We start from the raw sequence: 17,489 nt of genomic DNA on the forward strand, positions 1-17,489 counted from the left end.
TTAGTATAACTCAGATCAAGTGTACGAAGTGATGAAACACTAGCTAAATCATATATGATTCTTCCCTCCAGGTAGAAATTGGAAGAAAGGTCTAAAATCTCCAACTTGGTCAAATTAGACCATGTTTCAAGTCCTGAAAAAAAATGAGAAAAGATTACACATTAGAATTTGCTTACTTTCTTTCTTCTCTTCTTAACACGAATAAACCCATAATTATAATTAACTAAGGTAAATAATTCATAAAATAGGAATCGGAATCGGTCACTTGACTGTGAAATCGGAATCGGATGAATCGGTCAGAATCGGGTGAATCGGATTAGTAACTCGAATTTTTTAAGCAGAAGCATGTTTTGTACTAAAAAAATAGAAAAAATTAGTAAATACAATCCTTTTGATTAGAAAAAAGAACTAAGTATATACAAGAAACATAAAGGACAAAAAGGAAACAAATAAAAAGGTAAAAAACATGAAAAATTAATTCAGAAGCATTTGCACAAATTGCAAAAAACTGTTGAAATGGAGGGGTCCAATGATAACTGAAATGGAGAGGAGCAGAAACAGGTGGAGGCAGATTCTAATTTTTTACTAAATGTTACAAGTGGCCCCATCTCTCCTTGATAACTTTTTGTAGCCCCGGTTCACTATGGACCATATGTTTATTCTATATTTATACTTAACAGACTAGTAGACCAAGTCTATTTAAATGAATGCATTTTCGTTTCTCCTCCAGAGCTCCTCTCTCTTCTTTCTTCCCGAAATTGAAAACTTTCCGATAAACTCAATTTGACGCAAAGAAAAAAAAAGGCAAAATTGGCTCTTCTGGGAGGGAATCAATCTGAAATCGGTCAAGACTCACCTGACTTGGATCAAAAATCGGATAACTCAGCCGAATCAACCCCGATTCAACCGAGTTTTGATGAAAAAATCGCATTAGCGTGAAACTCGGATGAAACTCGGCTCGGACCAGGCCGATTCCGATCTGACTCAGCCAAGTTTCCAAACCTACTAAATATATATTTTTGAGGTTGTTTAGACTTTTAGTTTTTTGTAATATTGCACTCGTTGTACTAGAAAATTCACATCAACAAGAAAGAAACGGGAAGATCGATCCATACCTGCACCATCGGTATTGTATACACCAAGTCCATATAAAGACAGATTTCTTAGGTGACGGAGAGGCAAGAACATACTGGCATTAAGTAAAATAACCCGATCATCATCTTCATATATACCGAGGTCAAGTTGAGTGACGTGGCCGGTGGTTGGATCGCAGGTAACTCTTTCCCATCGGCAACACTCCTCGCCTTCCCACTTGCCATCTAAAGATTGAATAGGAAAGGACAATGAAGCATTGATGTGTAGAAGAGCCAGCCTCTCCTCTTCCCTGCACTGTACTGAGTCTAACCCGCTCACACTACTCATCTCCCACTGTACTAGAACTAGAACCAGAACCAGAACCAGAACCAGAAGTGCTATTGGCAATAATAACTTCATTGCTTGATCTGTTGTGTGATTGATGGCTTAAACAGACTACATGTATGGCCTGATTTATATATAGTAGGATCAGTCATGATAATCTTGATTGAGTAGTTGAGATGTCACTGTTGACAAGCAACTTGAAAATCGAGGTCTTCAAGTGAGATAAAAATAAAACATATCACCGATCTCTCTTCCTGGATGATGTTACGTATTTAAAGCATTGTAATATATTTTTTTTAATTTTCTAGTCTATTTAATTAATAAAATTATTTGGGTTCCAGGCAATTTTTCAATTAACAATTAATTATGAAATAATATCAAAAAATTAAATTTGTGCATATATGATTGTACAGAGTTCAAGCTTAATAAGCGTAAATTAATCTTGCACTAATTATTCGCACTATAATTTAATACAAATCATCCTAATTAGTACGAATGAAGTAAAAATATGTACCAATTACTACCTTATCAAATGATGTATAACTTATATATAATAAGTAATAAGAAATTATTACACTTTATTAAATGTACGTTTGAGGTACCAATATTAATTTTCTAAGACAGAAGGTATTATAATGTCTTCTAAATTCTGCATTTGTGATAATGCATGGTACATGTAAACGTTTGAAGCATGAATATATTTTTCTTTTAACTAAATATTTGAAAAGAATTAAGTGTGCATAATATTCACATTTATATTTGAACACGGTTCAACAACAACTGAACAAATGAACTCTTCAATTTCTCACAAAGTAAAATTTCTAAAAGATTCAACTTTAAATCCGTATATGTTAATTCCATCCTTAATTACGTACTATATTATAATTAAATTTAATAAAGTGCAAACCATATATCTATTGCCAATAAAGTTTGAATCATATTAAATATATTAACATATGGTACGTTCACATTAATTACTTAATTACACATAATTCTCGCTGCATTTAAATAGTACAAAATATAAGAAATTTTGGATCATAGTAAAAGTTGATGAATATTTTTTATTTATTTTCTTTGTTTCATTTAATGAGGCAAGAAGGCGAAAGAAAGAAGTTATGTAGAGGACTTTGAAATCTTCAAAGAAGAACATCCAACCACAAACCCCAAGTATTTTAGTCAACATTGGCAAGTGCTTATCTTCTATTCTTGGGAGGCTGAGTTACTGTTAAACTCTGATATTTCAGCAATACTATTGTATTGGTTGTCTATATATTTATCATTTACCTATTAAGATAAGACATAGAATTGATAAAAAACAGAAGTAAATCTCTATGGCATGGTGGATTGTTTGTGGTATTAGTGAGGACCAAGGGGGTTTGGGTGTTATTAACTTACAGTTAATGAACAAGGTTTTGTTAGCTAAATGGTGAATTCGATTTTTAGATAACAATCTTACTGGTCAATCAGAAGATATTTTACTTAGTAAGTAAAAGAATATAACTTCTTCTACATGTTCACCTTGTTAGAGATCCATTCTTAAGGATGTTGTTTGTAGAGATCCATTCTTAGGATGTTGTTTGTAGAGATAAGGACCAAGGGGATTTGGGTGTTATTGACTTGTAGTTAATAAACAAGGTTTTGTTAGCTGGATTTTATTTTTAGATACAATGTTACTGAAAAATCAAAATCGGAATCGATCACTTGATTGGGGAATCAGAATCGGCTGAATTGGATCGGAAACTCGGATATTTTTGGCAAAAGTTTGTTTTGTACTAAAAAAATAGAAAAAAATTGGTAAATAAAATGCTTTTGAGTTCTAAATGAAATAAAATATGTAGAATACAAATAGAGGAAGAAAATCAAACAGATGGGTAGAAAACATGAAAAAACAATTTAAAAAGAAATATAAAAATGTAAAAAATTGTGGAAATGGAGAGGAGTAAACGATGGAGGCAGCGCTAAATTTGTCTTAAATCTTACAAGTGACCCCATCTCTCAATCAGAGTGTTTTCGTTGCTCTTGGTTCACAATGGACCAACTATTTTTTGTATTTTTGTGTTTTATGGACTTGTACACCGAGTCCATTTAAGATGTATCTATTAGCCTTTCCTCTCCACAAGTATTTTTTTTTTTCCCAAATCGACTACGCTTCTTCTGATAAACCTAAATTGACGCAAATAAAAGGCAGAATCCACTTATCTTGGACAGAATTGCCTCCAAATCGTGAGAATTGGTCAAGAATCGCTTCATTCGGCCGATCCACCACTATTTAATCCGTTTTTTCTATGAAAAAATGGTCACCGCGTAACTCGGTCAAAAATTGGATCGGCATCGTGCGATTCTGTTCCGACTCGGGTGATTCCGGTCCGACTAGGCCAATTTTGCATACTATGGTTACTGGTAAATTGAAAGATATTTTACTTAGTGAGTATAATAATATAACTTCTCCATCTACATGTTCACCTTGTTAGAGATCCATTCTTAAGGATCTTTGTTTTTGTAGAGATCCATTCTTTTTTAGGATTTTTTTTGTAGAGATCCATTCCCGTTTGTGTAATTATTGAAGAAATTAGTTGGACATGATAGTTTATTCCGTCCAACGGACAAAATAAATATCCTCCAACAGTCATGGTGTTATGATCTAGAGTATAATAATTAGGAAAAATTAGACAAAAATATATATTGGAGATAAAAGAAGATGTTTAGAATATTTAGATGGGTAGATGGATGGGAGAATAATAAAGAATCATTAATTAGTTAGGGACGTTTAGAAATGTAGAAAGAGATGACTAATCTATACTTATCCAATCATTAGAACTTAATTGAATGTCGATTGGGGTATACAACGATTCCATAAAATTCCGAAATTTTTATTAATATTAAAAAAATTAAATTTCAAAATTTACACTCAATTTGAAAAAAACGCGGAATCTGCCTATCTGGTAAATAATTTACCGAAAACAGTTCCTATATCCAGTAAATTATTCACCGGATTTGAAATCTTATTTTCAGTGAAAAATTTATCAGAAATAGAATTTTATGATTTTTTATTTTAATTAATAGAAGATGTTATAATTTTTTATTTTTTCTAATTGAAATATTAGAAATAGTTTGAAAATAGATGAAATACTATATAATTGAAATTATTAGAAAAACTACAACAAATAACTTAAATAAATATTTTTTAGGCTGAATTTTTGCGACTGTAAGAAAAATTAAAATATTTTTTTTGTTATTAAAAAAATAAAAAAAATTTGAATCTGAGTTATTGATTCCGGTTAAAAAGTCATTTCTGAATAAATAAAGAAATTATCGTGGAACTTTTATTATATTAATATTCTAAGATAATCCATATATTTTTGAAAAAAATATTGATTTGACAATTCGGCTGTCAAATCAACCGTGTTTAACGGAATTGGCCAGCGCGGTCCTGAGTTTTGAACGATTCACATGGTCGTCGTCTTGTTGTCAGAAAAATTGGTGAAATTAGCATGACTCAGCGGAGTCAACTGGATTTTTTGTATTTAATCTTTCTGATTTTCATGATTTGTGGCGATTCTCTCCTAGTTGAGGCCGATTCTGAGTTTTTTTTTAGTAACAATTTGGGGCGATTCTCATCAATTTAATTGGGAAGAAAGAAAGAGGAGTCGATTTGGTAATAAAGATAACGAAGGGATCTGTGGAGAAAGAAAGACAAATAGATAGATTTTCCTACATAGACATGGATCACTGGTACATTTCTTATAGAAACATAAAAGAAACAAATTGGAACACAGTGAACCAGGAGTAACAAGAAAGCTCTAATCCGAGATTTTTATTAATAGAAAATAAATAAATAAAATATCGAAATACGGCATAACTTTTGATTTTTGTTGAGAAATAGATAGAACGGGTAGTGTTATCCCATCAAGCGGACGGGTCTAATTATCCCGTCCTGATTATATCCCTAATTAACACTCCTTAATCAATTTAGCAGTAAAAAAGCAGAAAAAAACAGAAAAAAAAAAAGCCAGACGGTATGCTTCAACCCGTCCGGACTAATTAAAAAAAAAATGGGACAGGCATAAAGAGCAGATTTAAGCTATTATTCTTTTGATCAGTTACTTTTTTTAGATATAATATAAAAATTATTATTTTTAGAACTACCTGTAAGACCAGTCCAATATTGAATTGACACGCATAAATGGAGGCCATGCAGTTGAGCTTGGAGAGAATTGCTCTTGGCCAATCTACATAAGCAAACCAACATAGTATTTAAAACTACCTAAAGAAAAAGCTAATTAATACAGGATCATGGATGTTTTTGGTCTCTTGAAAGATGTGCAACCAGAATAAATTTTGCAATTAACCGAAATTCAAGAAACGACAAAAGGTAAAGATTACAAACATGCAGTGGTCAGCGAATCTTTTTGAATCATTATTTTTTGTTGTTCATGCCCGCACACAGGCACACACTAATGCGCACACACAAAAGGATGTAGGAGTACCGCAATATTTTATTTTACTCCGGACGGGTTGAAGCATACCGTTCGGCTTTTTTTTTTTTTTTTTTTTTTTTTTTTATCCTAGACGGGTTAGATTATACCATCCGACTTTTCTTTTTTTTTACTGCTAAATTGATTAAGGAGTGTTAATTAGAGATATAACCCGGACGGGATAACACAATCCGTTCTACTTATTTCTCGATAAAAATAAAAAACTATGCCGTATTTCAATATTTTATTTATTTATTTTCTATTAATAAAAAACTCGGAAGCTCTGATGAGTGAAAGTGGAGTAAAAAAGCAGGAAGTACGAAAAAGCATTAGGATCACGACATACGAAAGAGCATTTAATTCATCCTTTAAATCATGGTTCGAAAAATCGGACGGGACCGAGCTGAGTTTTACCCGAGTCTCGTGCCTATAAGAGTTTTCTCGAGTCTCGTGCCTATAAGAGTTTTCTCAGCAAAAATTGGATGAACAGTGCTTGACTCGGCCGAGTTTCCGATTTTCCAGCAGAGTCAAGCCGAGTTAAGTCGAGTTGAGTCGATTCAAAGAAAAAATGAAGGTATCACACTAACCTGGACTGAGTCTCAGCCGGCAGTGTGCTGTCATATGCAGAGGGTTTGGGGGGTGCACTGTCGTAGGCGGAGGGCTGTCGTAAGACAAAGAGGGGGCGGAGGGTTTGGAGGTGGGGTTACGCTGTAAGTGAGAGTGGAATGGACGGGGTGGACGGGAGAGGAAGTTTTGATTAAATAGAGTTAATTCCCTTGCCTCCTTACTCAATCGAATGGATCAAATGGTTCCAATTTTCGTGATAGATGCATATCCAACGGTTGAAACAATTCCAGAATATTATAGTTTATAGAGGTTCTAATTGATATGAATTGGGTGAGTTAATTAGATTTCAATTGAAATTGATTTGAAAATTCATTACAAACTATTCGAACCTTATTGTTCTAATTTATAATCCGATTAATTCAATATTAAATTATATATATATATCCAATTAATTATTCATTAATCAACCTAACCGACTAAATTTGAAATTAATCTTTTATAATACAAATTTTTGCGAATGATTTGCGTGAATTTTCTAAATTATAGTTCTCTTTATAACTTGTAAAATTTTAATTATAATAACATCATAATAATTCATCATATAATTATAGATTTAATATTTGTTTCAAACGGACGTTTCGATCCTATTTAGAATTTCTTTTTCTTTTTTTAAAATATTTGTGATGTATACTTAGTTAGTACATTGATCAATTATTATCTAATTAATAAAATTTTAATTAGTCCTAATTTGCAAATCGTTCATTAATTGGGGGTCTCAATCAGCACAGGCGCAAGAGAAGAAATTTTAATCGGCGCAGGAGTCCCATTCGAATTTTACAATCTGCCCCTCCTCATGTTTGCTAAATGTTTGATGAGTATTTTGGGGCTATGGAATTGTGCTTTGATTATACTCTTTTATGCCTTTAAATTTATTACCTTCAATACCCAAAAAAGGTTTGTTGCAAGCGCACAACCTATCGATGTAGTACTTAGGGTGTCGAACCACAAGGAGTATGTTTAGATACTATGCTTAAACTTTAACAATTAATTTCAGAAAATGAAATAAAGTAAAGTAAAATTGGGGGGGGGGGGTTGTTCTATCAATCCTAAAGTTGGGTTCAATACCGACAGAAAGGAATTTAAAACAATAAAAACAAATAAAATAAAGGTTGGTTTGCTTTCTAGTTGAGAAGATCTAGGGGTATTCGGTCTATAATCCCTTGATAATTTCATCTATCCGGTATTTGTTTAAGTTCATGTATGATTTGATGAGGTTTATAACCTAATATGTCATTAAGGGTCACTTTCGTAAATTAATAACGTGTCTAAGTAATTCGGATTTCACGATTAAGTCCTTCACCCTAGCTACCTAGACCATAAGCTCTTGTTAGTCTCTCATCTCCTCAAATATTGATATTTCACGATAAAGTCCGTCATACCAATATCCGATTTGATTTGAGATGTCATAATTAGGGTTTTACTTCACGGTTAGGTCCTTTACCAAGTCTTTAACCTTAATTTCTGTAGTTCCGGCTTAGATTACAAATTGTTTAGATCCTAATCCAAACCTAAGGTATTTGCATTCATAATTTGGTACTATCATATTGATTCTAGTCAATTTTGGTTCTTTTGAATCCAAAACGGGATAACTACAATTCAAGCACTAATTATGTAATTAACACAAATGATAAATCATATAAATTAACAATCAAATCTCATAAAACAATCATAACAAAAACAAATATCCAAATAAAATAGAATTAAACAAGTTCATGCATTGACCTAGACCCTTAGAGAGAGATCTACTCTCTCTTGTAGAGATTCATTATAAAAATTGGCAAAAATAAGAAGTAATGATTACACCCTTTCTTGGATCAAAACCCTCAATCTTGCTGACTTCTTGCTCGAATCTTCTTCTTCTCCCTCCTAGAAAAGCTTTCATTGGCTGCATAATTTTACGCTAAGTGTGTGTTTTATGGAAATGGACATGCACCTGGGGGTGAGAGAGAGAGATGAGAGTTGTCTTTGAATGAGAATGAACCTCCTCTTTTATAGCTAATGGCGTAGTTGTGGGGTGAGTGGGTGCTATATTTGGATTATTTCTCAGATTGCCTTGTCCACATTTGGCTGTCAAAACACGTCCTTGGTGCACTAAAAATAGAAACCGTGTTGAAAACGTATAATTTTGACTGTCTGTGGGTTTAGTGCGTCTGCACTGATCCCAAATTTTCTTTTTTAGTTTCTCATGTTGTAGATCTTTTTGTTAGCTTTCCGAAAAGTGGTTATATGCCCAAAACGGAGTTACAAGTCAAAAGTTATAGCTATTTTAAGTTCATGCTCCAGTTATGCGTTCTGCTACAATGCTACAGTGTGTCCGCACTGGGCTCGGACTTTTGCTGAGCAACCAGATTTCGACTGCATCGAAATCCATGCGTCCGCACGGATTTTGATGCATAGCTTATTATACATTTTTAAAATTAGCGGGCATCCAGAAATCCATCTAAGTACTTAGTGCAGCCGTATCGCAAATTGTGGGTCCGCACTGGACATTTTTCTTCGTTTTTCTTTGTTTTCTGCAAATTAAAACCAAACAAACGCAGTAACTTAATCCTAGGTGTATTCTATACACTTTATATTCAAAATACAAGATATTTGGTGTTATTTCGTGATAAAAATCAGATTGAATATGTATATAATTTAGGCCTATCAATGTTTCACTCAATTTTACTATTTTATTAAGTGTAATATTTTTTCTTAATTAACATAGTTTTTTTACAAATTATTTTTATCAATTTTTCCCTACTATTTGGCTACAAAACAAGCTTCTGCCAAAAAATCCCGAGTTACCGATCCGATTCTTCCGAATCCGGGCAATTCACCCGATTCCAATTCCACGGTCAAAAATCTGATTCCGATTCCGAGTTTTAAAACCATGCTTTAAATTTTGTCTTGCGAATATTTACATCTATATTTGTAAGTATATTTTTTAAATAAGACAATGAATGACATCTCAAAATATTAATTTAAAACAAAAAATGGATTTCAATTTTATTGTCAGAGGAAGATAGAATAATTTATAGATTAGTAGTTGGAACATTTTTCTTGAAATGTTAAATTTATTTATTTATTTACATATTTACTTATTTATGCTTTGTAATTTTTTATTAACACATCGGTATTACCTACTAGATGCTGACCTGATACTGATCGAATTCAGATTCTCCCCAGTATTGTAATAGAGAATCTTTTACAATTACTGGATCTGGATAGTTCCTTTTAACAACTTGGCACGAATCTCAAAGTCCAATGATACTGCCCCTGCGCTTCTTCGGATCCCAAAACGCCTGAGAATCTCAAACCGTAAAATGAAGGGAATCTTTTACGGTAATAGAGAGAATACCTAGTAGATTAAAATTTGTTCAACTTTTGCGGTAGTAAAAATTCAAAATCAAAAGAAAGAAATTACATATCCGACAAGAGGAAAAAAGTCTAAAAAAGAAAAGAAGAGAGAAAATTTGTTAGGTTCAGGTGCACTTCCAACTACAGGCCCAAATTGGTATAGGCGGGCTTTTCTGGTTTCAGTAAACATTGAACCTGTTAAAATGTTATATATTACAGTACATTGAATAGGCCCAACTAATCCAAATTTGATTCAAATAAGACAAAAAAAGTTATATATTACACTACATAAAATGATCTTTGTTGTTGTCATGTTAACTTTAGTTTCATTGGGTTATATATATTAGTATATATGCATGGACATGCATGTATTTGTTTTATTTGCTACGAATGACATCGGATTCTGTGGTGATTTCTTATATATTACTAATAATAAATCTAAGTCGACCGTTGTTTTTCTGGGTTGCTTTCCCCTTTGCATTTTGCACATGAATGGTCACCTGTTTTTTTTTTAAGAAAGATATCCTTAATTGATATTATATATTCTTATTGAAAATATATCCTAAATTTATTCATTATTAAGTATTAACTACTGAAAATAGGAATTATATATCATCTCACTATGTACAAAATTATATTAAATTCTTAGCATCTCTTAGGTGTCAATAGTGTTTTTTTTTTTTCTGGACTAATTTCTAGTATACCCATTAAAGACAATAACAAAATTTTAGCATTTCATATGAGAAATCTTAGTTCCCAGTTAGTACATCTTCAAATTTTTTATAGAAATTGTGAACTTCACAAAATTATATCAATTGTTTTTGTTGGATTTAGAATTGTGAAGTTAATTGGTGGGTGTTTTAAGACCAAAGCAGATAACAAAGGCGGAACTAGAAAATCTCGATAGAAAACTAAAAATTAAAATGCATAATATGTAGTGAGTGATAATAGAACTCAAATTTTTTCCAATAACAAAATAAGATCTAACTACTAAACTACAAATATAGACATATAATATTTTATGAGGGACTGGATTATTTAAAATGTTATGAAAAGATAAAATAAAATAAAATTTTAATAACATAACTGAAATTTTAAAAGAGTGACTTAACCACTATTTGAATTTCTTTAGATCTGTCACTGTATTAAACCAAAGGGCTTTGTTTATGCACATGCATGGGTGTAATATTTGGCCTGAAGGATGCTACTCATTGATTTAGAGTAATTCTAGTTAGAAAAGTAGATATTCGATTAATACAATTTTTTTGTACTATATCAAAAAGAAATAAAGAAAATAATAAGAGGACAAAAAGAAGCTGGTTTTTTTATTAATAGGAAAAGCAAAAAATAATAGTGATAATGGGGTATGGTAATTGAAATTTTGAAATATAGGAAAAACGTTATGGTTTATAATTTCTAGAGTACTGTAATTGAGCGTTATAAACTATAATGTCCAGTTAATCCGATCGTTAATGATTGTTAAAAAAAATGCAGGTGGATGTTATAAACTATAACGTCTAGTTGTTTTCTTTTTATGAAAAACAATCTCACAATAGCAACAATTAGAACTGAAGCAGCATATATATATATATATATAGATATATATATATAGAGAGAGAGTGTGGCTAATTTGCTACCGGAAGCACTTCGACCGAGGTGCTTCCGGGGCTATATTAGCATATGTGATGTTCAAACAACAAATTCAAACCATTAGATGTTTAATCTATATTAAAATCTACTTGGAGACCAAATTTTACATTTTTTGGAATTTTTTTACTATTTATTAAGATGGTTTGAAAATCGCTGTTTTTATTAAAATTCTGCACCATAAAAAAACAGCGACTTTCAAACCATCTTAATAAATAGTAAAAAAATTCCAAAAATTATATAAATTTGGTCTCCAAGTAGATTTTAATATAGATTAAACATCTAACGGTTTGGATTTGTTGTTTGAATATCACATATGCTAATATAACCCCGGAAACACCTCGATCGAAGTGCTTCCGGTAGCAAATTAGCCACACTCTATATATATATATATATATATATATATATATATACATACTATAGCTAGATGTTATAGCCATAACATTCAGCGACAGTATTTTATTTTTATTTTTTAAAGATCATTTGCAATCGGATTAACTAGATGTTATGGTTTATAACGTCCAACTATCGTAACCTGGACGTGATAAACCATAATTTTGTTCTTAGTTTCCGAAATTTCACAATAACACACCCCATTATTGATATTTTTTATTTTTCCAATTACAAGTGTATATGTGTTAGAATTTTGCATAAAAAATATTCAAAAGAAAGAGTAAATTGGTCAATCATTTTTTGTTATAGGCCAATATATCAATGATGAATATGGGATAAAAACAATAAAGTCATTCTTTTTAATAGGGATATAGAACACTTTTGAGTTTGGATGGAAAATATAAAATTTAAATTGTTTTTATGAAAATACTACCACATTATTTTTTTAATTTTTAAATTTTTTCATAGAACTATCCTCTTAATTTGTACATCTAATAATATCCTAATAAGTTCCCAATTAATGAAGAGGGAAAATACATTATAAATTCTTACAGGTTTTATTTTTTTTTACCAAAAATTTGTTACTAGACGTTACGAACATTAATGCTCCTGGAAAAAAGTTTCGTTAATTATTTGATCGGTGAGAAAAGGGTTACTTCTATAAGCAAAAAAAGGAGTATTCTTTCTTTTTTGTTTTTGCAATAACTGTGTTGCCTTTCCATTATTCCGCTTATTAAATGCATATATTAATTACTCTAGTAATTAAAAAACAAATGTTTAAGATGGGCTACGGTGAACCATGCATTGAGTAAAATCAGTTAGTGCTCCATGATACTATATTTTTATTTTGAAAATCCAAACTACCGATCCGATCCGTTCAACATGTTATCCATATTGAAATGTGCTTGGAGACCAAATTTTACATTTTTTTAGAATTGTTTTACTATTTATTAAGCCACTTTGAAAATCGCTGATCCGATGGTCCAGAAATTTTTATTGTTTTTATTGTTCACAGCAAAACAACAATTTTCAAAATTGCTTAATAAATAGTAAAAAATTTCAAAAAAAATATAAAATTTAGTCTCCAAGGACATTTCAATATAGAGATCACATTTAACGGTTTGGATCGGTCGTTTGAATTTTCAAAATGAAAATATAGCGTGAAGTACAAACGTGTTTTACTCCATGACTCACCGTAGCTCATCTCATATATATATATATATATATATATATATAGGATTTGTCTAATATGCTATGGGTAGCTAAGAGGCTTCCCGTGCTACGGCTCAATATTCGACTTTTCAAAATTCTAATGTTCGATCCGAACCGTTCATCTTGTTCTCCATATTAATATGTGTTTGGAGACCAAATTTTATATTTTTTGGAAATTTTTTACTATTTTTTTAGATTTATTGAATATCGCTGTTTTTTATGGTCCAGATTTGTCTGAAAAACAGCGATTTTCAATAAATCTAAAAAAATAGTAAAAAATTTCCAAAAAATGTAAAATTTGGTCTCCAAGCACATATTAATATGGAGAACAAGATGAACGGTTCGGATCGACCATTAGAATTTTGAAAAGTCGAATATTGAGCCGTAGCACGGGAGGCCTCTTAGCTACCCATAGCACCGTAGCCAAGTCATATATATATATATATATATATATATATAGAGTACGGCTAACGCGCTTCCTCTAGCATATGGGCCGAAATGCTTCCGGTGGAAATTTGAAATTTCAAAATCCAAAAAGTCGATCTGAACCGTTCATCTTCTTCTCCATATTAATATCTGCTTGGAGACCAAATTTTACATTTTTCTGAAATTATTTACTATTTATTAAGCCATTTTGAAAATCGCTGATCCAACGGTAGCTTCTGATTTTTACTGTTTGGTAAGCCACCGTTGGATCAGCAATTTTCAAAGTGGCTTAATAAATAGTAAAAAATTTCAGAAAAATGTAAAATTTGGTCTCCAAGCAGATATTAATATGGAGAAGAAGATGAACGGTTCAGATCGACTTTTTGGATTTTGAAATTTCAAATTTCCACCGGAAGTATTTCGGTCCATATGCTAGAGGAAGCGCGTTAGCCATACTCTATATATATATATATATATGTATATATATATATATATATATGTATATATAGATTAGCCTATGGTGCTATGCATATATAGTGTCATATGGTGCTACGTACAAGCATTTTAATCGTTGGATGACTTCAAGATTGGTGTAAGATTTTAGCGCTGAATGAAGAAACGATAACGGAAGTTAAAAGAAAAAAAAGTCTCCGTTAGAGTTGGCGACATAATTAAATCAATAGAAAAATTCCTTTTGTAATCTATGATATATAAGAGAGATGATTTATTATCTATGATATAGATGAGAGAGCACATGGAAAAGCATCTTTCGATCATTTTTTACATTCATCCATTCAGATTTAAGCATATAATTATTTAGGGAGCACCTAGCTATTCCTCCGTAATAATCTCCCATTTCATCCCCCAATCATTAACTACTTTAATAACTACTAACTACCTAGAGGAACCACTTACTATTTGGGGACCACATAATATTTGAAAAATTTTATAACTGGCACGCGCAAGTATTCATCTATAATGCATCAAGTATTCATCTATAACACATCAAGTATTCATACCTAATATATCAAGTATTTAAAAAATAAACTGGACATGTTTTTAGAGGTGAAATTTTTTTTTCTTCATTCAATCTAATCAATATTTCTGATGATTGGTGAGGAATTTTGCAAATCTAAAACCACGAATGTTTTTGACACAATTTTATCTTTAAAATGAGATCCATGATGATATAATTTCGAGTTGTTCGTTGTACAAGTATTTATCCTTATCGAGAAAGTATTTATCCTCGTCGTGCAAGTGTAAATATAAAAACTGGACACATCACTCATCCATCTTTTACACGTTTTTAGAGGTGTTTTTTTTTTCTCTGTTCAATCTAACCAATATTTTTGACGATCTCTGAGGAATTTTGTAAATCTAAAATCACGAATGTTTTTTACACAATTTTATCTTTCAAATGAGATCCATGATAACATACTTTCGAGTTGTCCGTTGCACAAGTATTCATCTCTTATCGGGAAAGTATTAATCCTCGTTGTGTAAGTGCAAATATAAAAACTGGACACATTACTCATCCATCTTTTACACGGTTTTAGAGGTGGGTTTTTTTTTTCTTTGTTCAATCTAACCAATATTTCTAACGATCTGTGAAAAATTTTGCAAATCTAAAACCACGAACGTTTTCTACCCAATTTTATCTTTCAAATGAGATCCATGATGACATACTTTCGAGTTGTTCGTTGCACAAGTATTAATATCTTGTTACACAAGTATTCATTTATACACGTTGAAGTATTCATTCATATATCTCTATTTTTTTTCTATTTTTTTATGTCATTTATTTAATATTCATTCATACACATTGAAGTATTCATTTATATACATTGAAGTATTAATTCCTGACAGAGGCGTGCTTGATTGGGATGGAGTGATGGATGATCTCTAACAGAACGTTCGCTGGAGCGGGAGCAGCAGGCATAGAGGAAAAAACCCAAGGTGAAAGTGTAAGATGGAGGGAGCTTATTGTATTTACCATTTCGAGGTGGGAGAGGGAGGGGAGCTTATCGATGGAAAAACGGAGGCGGAGGAGGAGATGGGATGCGGAGGTGGGAGAGGGAGGTAGAGGCGGAGGTAAGGTGAGGTGTCACTACTAGAATTTCCAGTAATGACAATGGTAGGATTGGGCTTGTTGCAACGGCTTACCCTTGCTATAGGCCCCAAAAACGCCATTTGCAAGAGCTACGCTTGCAATAACTACCGTTGCTTTAAACCTCCATGCAAATACTCAATTTTTAACTTTTTGCAAGCGCTTACGCTTGCTAAAACATTTCCCTAGACTTTTTGCAAGGGCAGCCGTTGCAAAAAGGCACGCTTGCAAAAACTTTGTCCCACGTGGGCAACTGAGTATTAGCAAGCATACGTATCGTAGGCCCCACTTAGTATTTGCAAGGATGTCTCTCGTGGGTCCCACCTAGTTATTAGCAAGGATATCATTTGTGGGTCCCACTTATTATTTGCAACAATGTCATGCATGGGTTCCACCAGATTATTAGCAAGGTTAACAAACGTGGACCCCACCTGACTATTTGCAAAGACATCATTAATACTTTTTGCATGCTCTAATTCTATAATCTTCCCTCATTGTACCAATCTAGTACCACCCCGATACCAACCCAGTACCAACCCAATAAGCTGTTACAATTCCATTGAACCAAATTTACATAAACACATTGAAATATAGAGATATTAACATTTAATAAACATGAATCAATATAGTACAATTATTATACATTGTACCAATATACATTACAACAACATTAATGAAATGAACTTCTAAATATACCCAAAATACATCAACCACCCATTAACAATTTTTACAAAATAAATTACAGTCAAGAAATTAGTTGCATAATTCTGAAATTTGTCATTAGCACCAATCATCAGAAGCAGCATTTAAGAATGTTCAAGATAGTCTTCGCAATTAGATACCTAATGAAATAAACAATCAAAATATTTAATAAGTGCTAAAAGTGACATCACTAATATATAATAAGTGCTAAAAGTGACATCACTGATGTATATTGTTTATAAGATAAAATTTTCAATTGAACTTTATTAAATGAACAAAGACAACATATTTTCTTCTTTTACCTTCTATCGTGAACAGAAGCAAGCATTTGATTGTCATGGTTCAATGAATCATCATGGCAACTTCATTTCCTTCTTTTGTAGCACTTTCCATATAAATCACATAAACCTTGTGTTTCAAGAAAAATAATGAATGTTAATTAAGTAGAGAAATGATAAAGATTTCTGAGTAATTCTGAATACAAAAAGTTTAATCCTAAAATAATTAAAATGGCCTAGATCAGAAACTCTTGGGGCTATGCGCTACTGGAGCTAAAGCAAAAGGTTCAACCAAGAGTTTATGTTTGGTTAGTGTTCAATTCAAATGCTAACCAACAATGCTAAACTTCAATTTAAAAGATAGTTATTGCCTTATTGACATAATTAAACTTGGTTTCATAGATAAATGATGGATTGTTGACATAGTGAATATAAAATGCACTAACCTTGTGTTCTATGAAGCTGTAGTTCAGCAGGTCAGAACCCCTCTTTAGTCGCGTGAGATTCCTACAGCAACAGTCTAAATTCATGTCTCTAAAATTTAACATTATTTATCTTATTCCCTTTGAACTATTTTATGGTAATGAATATTATGTACTTGGTAATGAATATACTAAAGAAAACAAATAATTGAAGTGAGTCAATAATTGTTCTCTTCAACAAGCAGTATCAGATCAGACTTTTTTTTTCCCTTATCCAAATAAAAATTTACACATTATGAAACATAGAGATCCTTAATCTAAAATAATTTATCACTATGTTACACCATACAAAATTTACCAGAAAATTTTGAAACTCACTCAATTGTGCCAGAGGATTTGTTAGTATAGACATTAAATAGCTGACCAATCTTTTCGAATTCCT

The sequence above is a fragment of the Carex rostrata genome, chromosome 28 (assembly GCF_964058835.1).
Source record: "Carex rostrata chromosome 28, lpCarRost1.2, whole genome shotgun sequence".
Taxonomy (NCBI): domain Eukaryota; kingdom Viridiplantae; phylum Streptophyta; class Magnoliopsida; order Poales; family Cyperaceae; genus Carex; species Carex rostrata.